The sequence below is a fragment of the Chrysemys picta genome, chromosome 2 (genome assembly GCF_011386835.1).
Source record: "Chrysemys picta bellii isolate R12L10 chromosome 2, ASM1138683v2, whole genome shotgun sequence".
NCBI lineage: Eukaryota > Metazoa > Chordata > Testudines > Emydidae > Chrysemys > Chrysemys picta.
In genome coordinates this window covers 282,038,565-282,052,484 of record NC_088792.1, presented here as the reverse complement: position 1 = coordinate 282,052,484, position 13,920 = coordinate 282,038,565, and the positions used below count along the sequence as shown (strand labels likewise).

Below are 13,920 nucleotides of genomic sequence, written 5' to 3'. Positions count from 1 at the left end.
TTTCCTCTAGGTGACTTGCTGATGGCCCTGCTACAGATGAGTCGGGAGCTGCTGTCTTGGGAGGCAGTCTGGTGCAGGTGGGTTTAGTATGTTCAGTGGAGGCAGGTAGAGCTGCAAGGCAAGGGGGAGCAGAGTGAAAGCACCTGCTCATTAGCTTCTTTCCTACGCCCTACTGCCTTTGAGCAGCCACGGTGCATGGGAGCCGGGAGCTCCCTGCACCCAGCGCAGCAGAGAGCGGCTGTGTCTGTATTCCAAACCCACCCTTCCTGCTCGGATTCTTCATCTGTGCTGTCACCTCCCCCATCTCTTCTCACTTCCCCAGCAGCACACGTGATCTTTCCTCCCCTCTGGATAGCTATCGTTTACGGACAGGATGGCAGATCCATGGAAAGTCAGGGGCAGGGAAGAGCCGCCTTTGCACTCAGGAGGCATCTGTGTTGGATTTCTGAAGTAGAGGCAGGTTCTCTGGTGCTTTGAGAGGAGAGACCCCAAGAAACAGCCAGATTCCCATCACAGTTACAGGGCTAGCTGCATCTTTTCCACCCTTCTGGTCTCTGAGTGCACCCTCTCAGGTGGTCAGCTCTCTGCCTTTTCCTGTCTTGGGGGGGGGGGGGGGGGGGAAATCTCATCATCTTACCACTCTCAGACCAGGACCTGGGTACATCACCAGCCGCTGATCAAACTGCAGGCCTGACTGGGTTCCAGGCACCTGCCTGCCCTCCTGTCAGGAATCTGTGACCATGGATAGTGACCAACAGTCTTCTTAAAACAAAGGGTTTTTATTTAGTAGTTGGAATGTAGTCTCTTTTAATCTTGCCCTTCACTACAAACTGAGCTAGACAGGTTTTCCTCCTCTCCTCCTGTAACTGAACGGAACCTATTGACGTTCTCCTAGTGGAGCTCCGATGGTCCTGTGTGTCTGGGGGACTCGGTCTGGTCTCTCTCTCTGACCCACCCCATTCACACTGGGTTGAGTGGTCCCCAAAGAGAGGAGGCTAGAGCCAGTAAAGATTTTTGCTCTGGCATTGCCTCCTAATGACCCTTCAAGCTCCTCTTTCTCCCCCAAGATGCTACCCAGACAGACCCACAGGGTGAAATAACCACTTAGAAGATTATTAAAGAGCCCCCTTACCTTTGTTACACTCGCCATTAGAATAGCTGCTGCCGCATCAAGCAACAAAGGATAAACCCCCATTATCTAAATGTTCCTACTAAGATATTAGTGAAATAAGGGGAAGCATTGAGGTAAACAGTCACCGTTCAGCTTCAGAGTTAACGCCACATTGAATGGGATGGGAGACGCATCCCTCTGAGCTAGCGTTTCAGGCCTCTGTTTGCAGACTAACCAAGCTAATGCTGTGCTGTTTACGGCTCTTTCTTGCTGTGATGTTGATCCCCATAGGCAGGCGATTGCTACTTACCATTGCAACCTTGCGCAGAACTTAGAAAATAATTGATGGCTGTAGTCAAGGCAAGCAAGTTTGGGTTGGAAACAAGTGTAGTTTCTTGTGGATTAACCTTTCTAGAAGATGGTGGATCAGAGTCTGACCTATAGAAAGGGGGATGGGGAGGGCGGCGGATTGGAATGGGGTCTCTAGCTGTTCCTGGAATCTCTTTCCCTAGGGTGACTTTTTAAAGAAGAACCGAGAGGGAAAACTAGCCAAACTTCCCCACTTTCCCGTAGATGTCATGGTGGGGGTGAGGGTTTGGGCCTGGAGTTCCCCAGGACACCTTCCTTTAAGCCGTAAGCTCTCTCTCTCCCCAGCTGCGTCAGTGATATATATATGAGAGAGAGAGAGACACACACACAGACAGACAGACCTATATCATAGAACTGGAAGGGACCCTGAAAGGTCATTGAGTCCAGCCCCCTGCCTTCAGTAGCAGGACCAAGTACTGATTTTTGCCCCAGATCCCTAAGTGGCTGCTTTGTAGCTCTAGGGCCTGAAGATTCAAAGCCCCCATTCTCCTCTGAGTGGAGGCAGTTGCCCTGTGCAGAAGGAGTGAGACAATCTGCCTCTGACCCAGGAGAGGTTGGGGGATGGAGAGGATGCGGGAAATGGCAGCGTGGAAGGGGCAATAGAAGGAGATGAGACCCGGGCTCATTTGGGCCGGTGGGGATACCACGAAGGGCCGTGGAGATAAGGAAAGCCAGTTTAGTCCCCAGGTGTGGTGCGCCTGTTGGGGGTCCCTGGGGAGTTGGCAGGTAACATGGCAACATTGCTAGCAGCTTCTGCAGCCGAGCGGGTTTCCTATCAGCTCGGCAGCTAACAAGGAGCCAGCCTGATACGCCTCCCGTGCCTGCTGCTGCATAGGAAAGGAAAAGGAGCCTCTGAGTCTGAAGTCATCTGGTAGGAGGGGAGCGTGAAGGGATAAAGGGCAGCATGTGCGAAGGAGCTCGAGGGGGAGGGGGGAAAGGGAAAGAAGTTTATGCCAGAAAGATGTGGAGGATCAGGCAGCAGGGTGGAGTCGTGTGGTGGAGGAGGGATGGCAGGAACGGAACAGATGGGGAGGAGGCAACGAATGAAAAGATGAGCCAAAAGGGGATGGTGATTAATATTTCTTAACAGTGGCAGAACATTGCCTGCATTGCACTATTTTTTTTTTTTTATTTAAAGCTAACCATGAATACCTTTCCACGTAAGGAGGTGTTGCATGATTGCAAATGGGACTGGTGAGTGGGAGGCTTCCCGCAAGCTGATCTCTCCTAAGATGCTTTATGCTAAGAAAAAATTTGAGACCCCCTGGATGTGGGGCGGGGGAGGGAAGTGTCAGCACAGGGAAAACAGCCCTCGGTGACCTCTGTTTTCTGGGTGACATTGTCCTGTTCTTGGGGGGGGGGGGGGAGTGTCACGAGCCATTCAGCATCTCCTTGCAGCCTCTTTTGGTCTCCTCCATACGGGTGGTGCAATGCCGTCCTAATAGGAGAGTCTGCCGTTAGGAGCAGTTATTAACACTTAGGACCGCTCCTGGGCAAGGAAATGAATGCCCTTACATAGCCGTAAATGCCATCTGCGTACTTGGTATGCGTAGGTGCTCTTGTGTATATAAAACGAGCTTCTTGCAATAAAACATAAGAGGCTGACATATAACTATCCTCTCTTTGCTGTTTAAAATCAACCCTTCTCCGGTGTGCCTGGGCGAAGTGCAGGACAACGTCTTTGTCCAGTGAATGTCTGAAAGACAAGCAAGCAAGTGTTACAGTAATCTTGCAATTGTACTAGCTAGCAGGGATACAAAAAGAAGAACAGGACTTTTAAAAGGGCTCCTGAATGTGGTAAAAGGGGCAGCCGGAGTGCAGAACCGGCTCTTTCAACAGCTTATGTTGCTCATTATAGAAGGCCTAGTAAGATCGGCCTGCAGCACATGTTCTGGAGCTGGGAGTATGCATCAGGCCTTGTTCTTGTGAATAGGGTCAGCAGCTGGGAAATCGCAGAACAAAGTGCCTCCGTGGTAATTCCCAGCTGCCATTAAAGCGACTTTTAAAATAAATTTTCTCTTTTAAAGAGAGATGCCAAGTATTTAAGGGTTTGAACATTCCAGAGCGGGCTTTGGGAGTTTTGTCCTCTTCCACACTGGGCCATGGCATTGTAAAGAAGGGGATGAGGGAATGGGTTTAATTATCCTGGAAACTAGGAAATGTTCTGATGAACTAAAAAATTAAAACAGGCAGGTTTTATATCGCTGTGACACTCAGAAGTCTAGCGTTATTGAAACAAGCTTTCTACTAAACTAGGAAGAGCTTTTGTGAAGATGCAACATTGTTAGCTGAAGTTTTGAATATATGGTGATGGGCTATAGATTATATCAGACTTGTTCAGTATTAAAGTTTCCGTGAACCATTTCTTTGCTGCTGTGTCTGGATGGTATTTATTTGTGGGGTTTTAAATCTTTAATATTAAAACTGTTTTCCTTTAACAGGGAAGTTCATTTTTCTGTCTTTGTTCATGTTTGCCTGGTAACGTGACATAACCAAAAACAAACAAACTTTGCAGCTACTCTCGCTCTCTCAGAACTCCCTGAAAAGTGTTGGATCAATGTAGTCCTTTTCTTATACTTCTGAAAATTCTCAAGACCAACTGAGTGATCTCCACTGAATATTTTTTTAAAGTGGCTTTAGGCTAGAGTGAGAGAAAAACCTAGCATAGATTCTCAGAAGGTAGGCGCAGGATAATAACCAGTCTGATTGTCCACTCCTTCTTGACAATGAAGGATTATTATTTATTTAACACTTGTATTGGGGTAGCACCTAGAGACCGATGAGGTCAGAGCCCCATTGGCTAGGTGCTGTACAAACCTAGAAAAAGACAGTCCCGCCCTCCAAAAGCTTACAAGTTAGGTTTGAAAAAGTAGAAATTCTCCTGGTAGCAATATGTTTCTGATTTGGAATTTTGAAGCAGAAATGAGCTACAAGCCACATGAGAAGGTCTTCAGTCACTTCATCATTAAGCACAAAGAACAGGATGTGCTCACGTGCAATGTATCTGAGGGCTTGTCTTTTGGGAGGATTGGTTTGCACTGATTTCAATAACCATGATTGTTCCATGTGTGCAAACCCCAAAGAAAGTCACAGCTGGCATTGTTGATGCTTACCCCACTTGTAAGCCAGGGTAAGGCTCAGCAAAGTATTGGAAATGTGGAGTTGCCATGCTGTTGAGGCTAAAGGCTTATCTTGGGATTTTTGAAGAACTTGCCAAACACTCGCTAGCCAGGAGGAGTTATAAAAGGCACAGATGGGGGGCTTGGTAGTGTGGGCCAGAGAAACCTAGAGCCTCCTCTTTCTCTAGGATCTGGTGTGAAAGGTACTAGGGTTCCTACCAAGGTGCTGTCTTGACCCTGCCGGGGTATGGTGTGTGTTGTGTTGATTTCTGGCTAGTTAAAGGTCTGATAACCATGAAGCTTCTCCCTGGAAGGAGGAGGGAGCTGTCTGCATCTTCTGCTCCAGTGTCTCCTTCCACAGCAGGCATGCTGGGTCTCTGCTGCACTGCATTTTACCCGGCCTCCCAGCTGCTGCGTGAAGAGAGGAAGAAAGAGTTCCACTATTTGTCCACAGCCACTGCTTTTGCATCATCTTCCCCATGTATAACTGCTACTCATCTTGCTGCTGCTGCTTCTCGTAACTTTCCCTGGCCATGCAGCCTTGGGCCGGACATGATTCTTGACCATCTCACTGCTGCCCATAGCATACACAGTAACATCCGGGGCACTGAACTGAGTCTTGGGAGCTTAGCTCTCTCAAGTGGCAGCGGAGACAATGGAGCTGTCTGACTGCGGATTCAGAAAGGCAACAACTTTTACATGACTCTTCCATGCTTGTAGCAGTGAACTGCAGATGTGCCCAAAAAGTCATTGCACGGTCCTACAGGACAACAGTGCTTGCCCCAAGGACCTAGCGCTCGGAAAAGACACGAGCAGGTAAAAGATGCGGGAAAGGGATAACCACATACAAGGCAAGGGTCCGGTGTGATCACAGACAGATGCTGTGGTGCTCTGTACCTCGGGGGAACACGTTCATCTTTATAAAATGATTCTGTGGTATCCAATGCAAAGTTTGTCATGTTGGGTGTGTTTGGAAGGCTCATGATGCACTGAGCATGGTTGTTATAGTGATGTTATAGTAATTGTTACAGTAAGGTTATAGGTTCTATTTTCATGTATATAGTTACGAGGCTGAAAATGTATCCTCATGGCTTAAAGCAAGCCCACGCAAAAACTCTCCAAGAACAGAGAGGCAGTTCACACCTCATCAGGGCATGTACCGGACAAACCCAGCCCAGCCTCACAGGAACAGAGGACGCTGGCCTAGGCAACAACAACAAGGATCTGTTAGACTCTCCAGTGAGTCACCCTCCTTCCTTTGGTCAGTATGGGACTGAGATGAGGTAATGCTCTCCTGACTCTGAAGTGGGGGGACAAAGCCAAGAGGGAAGAAAGGACATGATAAAAGGGAGAGACATTTTGCCATGCGTGCGCGCGCTCGCTCTCGCTCTCTCTCTCTCTCTCCCCTCCAACTCCCCACACACATACATTTACAGACACCACACCAAGCGACTGAAGCACTGATCAAAGGGGAGAGCCTGGCTGAAGAGCAACCAGCCAGCCTGTGGTGAGAAGCATCTACCTTTGTAAGGGCATTGAAAGTGTTAAGATCAGCTTAGAATGCCTTTTACTTTTATTTCATTTGACCAAATCTGACTACTTGTGCTTTGACTTATAACACTGCTCTACAGCCAAAATGCTTCTGAAATAAATGTAGTCAAACTTTACTAATTCTGGGTCACTGAGAACGAAAATGATGCTTAAAATTGTTGATTGGCTCTAGTTTTCAAGATATGCTATTGGTTCAGTATATACGACCCTTGACTTGGGAATGGCGGAGGATGAGTGAGTTATAAAGGGAAGGGATCTCAATTTAAACCAGAAATGACTAAACTACATCTTTGACTGGATCTATGAATAAATCTATGACTGGGTTTGGACAGTACTTGCTTTTTAGGCAAAACAATGAATGATGCAATCTGAAGCTGGTATTGCGTCATACGTGATATGAATTGCATCATGTTATTCCTAGAAGTCATGGATGATGCAATCATAACGAAGCTTACATCACTCTGCTGAACAAATTGCCCTATGTCAGCTCTAGAAATCATACAGTGTCGTGCTCTCTTATTTGTCAGTATTTGATTTTGCAAAGGGACACATTTCTGTTTAGCCAAAGTGAGCAGAGATGCCTCATACTTGTGTGAACAATGCAGATAACTTCTGCTATGTTTGTGGTGAAGTGACTTTTGCATCACAAAAGCGCAGTATAAACACTATGGTTAAGAAAGCCTATCACCTTTGTTTTGGCTGCAAAATTGGAGATCAGGACAAGAGGTGGGCCCCACACATGCTGCAACACTTGTGCAACAAATCTTCGCCAGTGGTTGAACAGGAAAAGGAAATCTATGCCTTTTGCAGTGCCAATGATTTGGAGAGAGCCAAGAGATCATACCAGCAATTGTTACTTCTGCATGGTGCCTCCAGTTGGGAAAGGTGTGTCAAAGAAGAAAAAGTGGACTGTGCATTATCCAAACATTCCATCAGCTATACGCCCAGTACCTCACGGAGAAGGACTACCGGTTCCTGATGCACCAGAATCATTCTCACTTGAGTCAGACGAGGAAGAGGATGAAACTTCTGGTCCTGAACCATCAATGTCACAGGACCCACATTTTCTCCCATCCTCCTCCTCTGAACCACACCTCATAACACAAGGTGAACTGAATGACCTTGTCAGGGATTTGGAACTCCCCAAGAGTAAGGCAGAGCTGTTGGGCTCCAGACTACAGCAGTGGAATCTCCTGGCAGGTGATGTTAGGGTTTCCATGTTCCGTGACCGTCAAAAGCATCTTGTCCCATTCTTCTTCATGGAAGGTGATCTTGTAGCCTGCAACAATATCGATGGCGTGATGGCAGCCCTCAACCTCGTTCACGATCCAGATGAGTGGAGACTGTTCATTGATTCATCGAAGACGAGTCTTAAAGCTGTTTTACTGCATAATGGCAATGTTTTGCCATCAATTCCAGTTGGTCATGCAGTCCATATGAAGGAAACCTATGACAACATGAAACAACTTTTGAGGTGCATAAACTATGACCAACATCAGTGGCAGCTTTGTGGCGATTTGAAGGTTGTTGCTCTCTTGCTTGGTCTGCAGACTGGATACACAAAGTACTGCTGTTTTTCTCTGCGAATGGGATAGTCGTGCAAGAGATTCCCACTACCTCAAGAAAGATTGGCCACTCCGACAGTCATTGGAGCCTGGGAGGAAAAGCGTTCAGCAACCACCACTTGTTGAATCAAGGAAGATTTTGTTACCACCCTTACACATCAAGCTGGGTCTGATGAAGAACTTTGTCAAGGCCATTGACAAAACACAAGCAGTTTTCAAGTACCTCCGTGGAAAATTTCCAAGGTTAAGTGAAGCTAAGATAAAGGAAGGTGTCTTTGTTGGTCCTCAGATTCGTGAACTTCTTCGAGATGATGCATTTGACCATGCACTGCGTGGGAAGGAAAAGAAGGCATGGAAAGCCTTCCAGTTAGTGGCAATAAATTTTCTCGGAAACAACAAGGCAGACAACTACAGGTTGTTGGTGGAAAACCTCCTCAAGGCATACAAAAGCCTTGGTTGCAACATGTCACTAAAGATACATTTTTTGCACTCTCATCTAGATTTTTTTCCACCGAACTGCAGAGCAGTGAGCGATGAGCACGGCGAGCGATTTCACCAGGACATTGCAACATTGGAGAAACGCTATCAGGGCAAATGGAGCCCATCAATGCTTGCAGACTATTACTGGACAGTGACAAGAGATGCTCCATTTAATGAATACAAGAGACAAGCCAAGAAGCGCCGAGTAGACACTGAATAGGACTAAACTATGTACATAATCGTTTTTGGCCTTTTTGTTTCATAATAAAATTTATTTATATAACCCTTTTGCTGATTTTTAAAGTGTTACATAAACAGGACAGGTGAAATATTATCATGTAAAGCAACCATAAACACATGAAAAGACCTAGGTTTACAATTTATGATTAAAACTCTACTATCTACACAATATACATAGACATAAAATGTAAAAACTTAAATATCTTAGAAACAGTAGCCAATCAGTTGTTTTAATTGTCATATTTGAATTCAGCACATCAAAATACATAATAAATAGCACATTTTATCTCTGAAGCAGACGACTTCTCAAAAATTGTAGACCAGTGTAATCACTTAAAATTCATCTTTGTAGTTAATAAATCTGTTTGTTTATTCTACCTGAAGCAGTGCATTTGGTTTGAAGTATGTCAGAGTCTCCCGTTGGGAGAACAAGCCTGGTACATATCAATTTCTTTGTTCAATTGATGAACTCCTATAAGCTTGCAGCGTCCAGCGGGCATAACTGGGCACTGCAAGACGGAGGTTCCTAGGGTTGTTTCTGGGACCGGAGATATTGGCTAGTGTCATTCGGTTGCACAATCCAAGGAGCAACTTACATGCCAGAGGCTGTGCGTGAGCAGCCCAGGAGTGGGGGCTCTCACAGCTGAGCAGGGTAAGGCTGTCTCCCAGAGTCAAGGATTGGAGTGACCTAGCAGATCACTGGTTCGGATAACACCAGAGGGGAACGTCTCAGATGCCTTGTTTCAATTTTTATTTTATGCCGCGCACACTTGTTAATGTTATAGATACTCATCGCGGTGCATGGGAAATGTAGGAGAGAGGAGAAACAGGCGGGAAAAGGGGAATGAGATGCAAAACAGAACGGAGGCTGAACTGCTGAACGATAGCAGTGATAGGGGATAGGTAGGATGAGACCAAACAGCCCGTGGCAACAGAGCAAGCCTATCCCAATCCAGTGCTTCAATTAATGGTACAGTCCTGTATGTACACTTTGTTGACGTCTTGCTTTGATGCCATTTTTATTTGAACAGGGTGGCTGCAGACAAGCGTATCATGAAGGACGTAATACCACACGTCTTCAGAGTCACAAACACAGAAACATAACAGAGAAAGAAAAGACTAATTGCGTCAGCTAGTGCATTGCAACTCTGCCTTGTGCAGCACTGACTACAGTGTGGCCTTCAATGACTTGTTCAGTTGAGGATATCTTTGACAATGAGATTTCCATCACGTCCTTTTGGTGGATAATACACCAGAATCAGGACACTTTCCCCCCTCCAACTGTGTCTTAAATTTGTCCCCCTCCCTGTCACCCCATCACACCAGCTAGCATCTCCTCTCTATTCAATTACGTGTAGACTTCTGTTCCTCTCTCACACAGTGGGGTTGTCATTTGGTCCAGGAGTGTTTGTTGTTAGCGCTTAATGCTTTTCATCTGTAAAAGTCAAACCGCTGCACCAAGGTGGATAAATAGATTCCCCATTTGTATGGGTGGGGAATGGAGACACAGAAGGCATGTAACTTGCCAGGATACATGACAAGCAATGGGCAGAACTACAAAGAGGACCCAGGTCCAACTCCTAGTCACACATGTAGCTCTCAGTCTGTTCCTTCTAAACTAATCCCTCAGACCCTTAGGCTTTTTTTGTTGCTCTTCTCTGAATTCCTCCTAATTTATAGGCATCTCGCCAGCAGAGAATACATTATAAAAGGGGGACTTGTTCTTCAAGTTTCCTTCCAGTACAGCACATTTGCACAAATAGCAACCCACTCTACAAGTAGTTCTGTGCTTCCCCAACTATTTCTGAAATATTTGTAGGGTGCTTGGGGAACTGAATTGATGTCTTAAGAGGAGCCAAGTCCAATTTCATGGAGGGCCTTGAGCCCGAAACCTAGCCCAGTCTTCACATTTTGCCGATGTACTTCTGTGAGCGGCTTCACCTGGCAAAATATAGCTATAAATCTTTTTAAATCCCCATGCAATTTGTCCCTCTCGTGAGAGGAAATGGGAAAGAACCCCACACAACAGATGTTAGTCACGTCACTTCGTGTTCTACTGGAAAGTGCATAGATACCGCAGGTTTCAGAGTAGCAGCCGTGTTAGTCTGTATCCGCAAAAAGAACAGGAGTACTTGTGGCACCTTAGAGACTAACAAATTTATTAGAGCATAAGCTTTCGTGGACTACAGCCACAGTAATACCGCAGTAATGGACGCAGTGTAAGGATCTGACTGGAACAGAGTCTTTAAATACTGGGTGATATTTAAAATAGTAGAGGGAAGGAACCAGGAGCAGTAAAAAGCCTGGGTTTTGAAGAAGTTAGGTCAGACTTACAACAGCTAGTTAAACCAAGATAGACATTTAATGGATGAAAAAGGAGTAACGTATTGGGACTGCTAAAACATTTAATGGTGTCTCAGGAAATCTTACCTGAATTAATTAAATTAGCTTGAGTATGAGCATGCTCGTATGGTTCAAAATATGAGAAGGAACAAAGTGAATGAGAATAAATAGCCACATATTTTAAGTTGGAAGAGTCTAATAGGGTCAGTGGTTCAATTATTTATCATCTTTAATGATCTAGAAGAGGGAATAAGAAAATCCAGACACTGAATTGGGAGGTGGTGCAAAGACCAGGGAGGAAGGGGGAAGTAATACAAATGGAGCTGAAGAACTTAGGATCATAAATAAAATATAAAAATGAGTTCACTGTAAAGAAATGCACATAAATCCCAAATGCACCTATTCAATAGAAAGGAGAAATTGAGGCAGTAGTAATGCTGGAAGAGGCCTGGGGTGTGACAGAACTACAGATTAGGTAGGCGCTTGCAATCCAACAATCGAATAAAAAGAGAAAGCAATTTTGAGCCGCAAATGTGGAGACATAAAGGCTGTGGTCAAGTAGCCGGAGCGTGCAGTTATCTGTGACACTGGAGTGAGCGCACCTGCAATACTTTGTGAACTTGTGGGAAACATAATGCCTGCAAGATTTTTCCAAATTGGAATGAATACAAAGAAAGAAAATCAAAAATAATGGAGGGACTGAAGGAAAATGGTTGAAGAGGAAAGTCTTAAAGAAAATATACGTATAGAGGGTTGAGACTTAGTTAGAATGTTCCCAGGGAAAGCTAGGAGTTACTGGATGCATAGGAAATGTTTTCAGATATTCAGGCTAACTTTTGCTGATGTCCGTTTAAGCTCTGGAATAGTCTTTCACGGTGCAGGGGAAATGGCAAAAGACCCCCTGGTTTTGTGTTGTAACTGGACAGGACAAAGCATTTCACAATATCCTCTAGGGAGCAGAGCTAGTCTCTAGGTTATGGATTAGATGCCCTTTTAAACATTTTCTATGTCTGATTTCTGTAGCTTGTTTAAACACATCCTTAATATTTTTTTAAATTAATGCAAAAAGTGCAATGGATTTCTGCTTCTCTTAAATCATTGTAGGTCTTATGATTATAAGATAACCCCAGATAAGCCACTCTGAAACCAGAATACCTGCCCCCAGAGGGGTTTGTATCAGTTTAGCGATATTAATTGAAAAACCAGTGTAAGCTACTTGGTGCAGTTTTCTTGAGCCTGGGCAGGCGAACCAACGGAGGTAACTTTCTTGAGGTGACCGGCAGGCAGAGCAACTGAAAATGTGTGATAACTCTGGGCGTGGCTTCGTAAGAGACCCAATCCTGTCCATGTTAATACCGGGGAATCTCACACTTGCTGCTTTCCCCTGATGTCCATACTGGTTAGGTGGGAAGGTGCAGTTGTTTTACCCTGAAGCGCTGGTAGTAAATATCTGAAGCATTTCTGAACAAGGAGAGGTATTTCATGTTCACAAGTGAATAAGGAAGATGGTGCCAATTGCTGACATGAATATCCTGGGTAAGCTAAGGAACACTGTAGGAGTTAGGCAGCAATATGTTGGGAAGGGAACTTCCCTCTTTGATTCTAGGAAGGGGAGAGGTGATCTTTTGCATAACGAGCCCAGCAGAAACATGCACACGGCTTTCTTCCCTAGCTACAGAGGCAGCATGGGCATGTCATTACCAACCGTTTTCTGGCAAACTCACACGTACAATAGAAACCAAAGGGGCTTGGATGCCCAAAGTAAAACAATGACGTTTCCTAGGACTTCACTCAGACTGACTCCTAATAGTCTGCTTGCTTGGTTTCACATTGAGTTTGCTGTCTGTCTGGAAGGGTGCATTCATGCTAGCAAAGATCCATCCACTCTGAGCATCGTTAGACATCACAGTGGTGTAACCCCGGAGCCTTCTCTACAATGACCTGCCATTGTGTTTCCTGGGGACAGCGAGGCTTGCCTCGTGTAGGCTCACGTTGTGGGCTTGCAAATAGCTTGGTTTGGGTTTCATTGCTGAAATTATACATGACTCTAACTGCAGCCAGAGATGAGCAAAGTATTTAACAATCCTCCCCCTCCGCTCTCCAGCCAACACGGACATGTTGTCTATGTGGTTTAACATGCAGTGTGTCCTCCACTAGGCCAAAAGGACATGGGTTAAGTCCCACCTGTCAAGACTTGGCCTCCTGCCAAGTGCTGATGCCACAGGATAGCACCAGGGAAGCTGACTTGTTTGAGATGCTGTTCATCAGCTGGGACTTGAGGCTCATCTCTGGCTTAAACTGGAACCCCAGCTCTGAGCCACCTAACTTCTGTGCCTCTGATCTGACCCGACCCCTACCTGTAGGGTTTTGAGTCTGGATTGGATCCAAAGCCCACAGGGACCCATTTTCCAGATTTGGTGAATATAGCCTGAGTCAGTGGAAATACAAGACTTGGGCCCTGACCTCTGAGAACAGCTCATGGTGTTTCAGCACCATCATCCCTAGCTCTGCTTTGTCCTTCAGCTCAATCTCCAACCCCACATCTAAACCTAACCTGGATGAGACCAGTGTCCTAGGCCCTCTCCTTGCCTGTTTGTGAGCATCTCCTGGGCCAGTAGCCGTCCCATGGCCCTTCGGGAAAAGGGTAGTGAATTCCATCAGGATCCTGGCCAGCGTTCCCCCACCATTCACTCAGATCAGTTCTGACATCCTGGGTTGTGGTCTTGTGTATGCTAGGAATGAAATCCATTTCAAGCAACCAATGGCGGGCCAGTCCCTGGAGTGGCTCCCCTATGCAAACTCCAGACATAGATATGGAAAGCTGCAACTACTCCACGACTAAGTTCCACTCGTGCAAATCACTGCTCCCATTGTCTGCACTGTGGCGGCCGCATCGGCGGCTGGAACGCTACTCCAGTTCCAGCAACAAGGACAAGGCCTGCATGCATGCTGGTGCTGAGAGCATCTTGGCTGCAGCGTTTGCCACTCCCAAGTCACTGACGTGTCTTAGCCTTTGCTGAGCAAAATGCCTTCCTGAGGCAAGATGCTGCTATAGAAAACTCTATTCTGGTGTCCTGTGGAACACTGCTCGGGGATGCTGGCCAAATGTTCTTGGCCATTGCTTCCAGCAAGCCTGCAGGGA

At 46.0% G+C, this 13,920-nt stretch overlaps 1 protein-coding gene across 6 annotated transcripts in view; it reads left to right on the top strand.

Annotated features, from left to right (window-relative positions):
• Positions 1 to 13,920, top strand: part of PTP4A3 (protein tyrosine phosphatase 4A3) — a 284,614-nt gene that overhangs the window by 28,962 nt on the left and 241,732 nt on the right. Inside the window, exon 1 of one of the 6 annotated variants that reach the window (XM_065586285.1) lies at positions 58 to 77. The exons of the other annotated variants lie outside the window; for them this stretch is intronic. The gene's annotated coding sequence lies outside the window, so the exon portion shown is untranslated. Of the gene's footprint in view, positions 1 to 57; positions 78 to 13,920 lie in introns of those variants that run through there. 6 annotated transcript variants of the gene reach the window in all.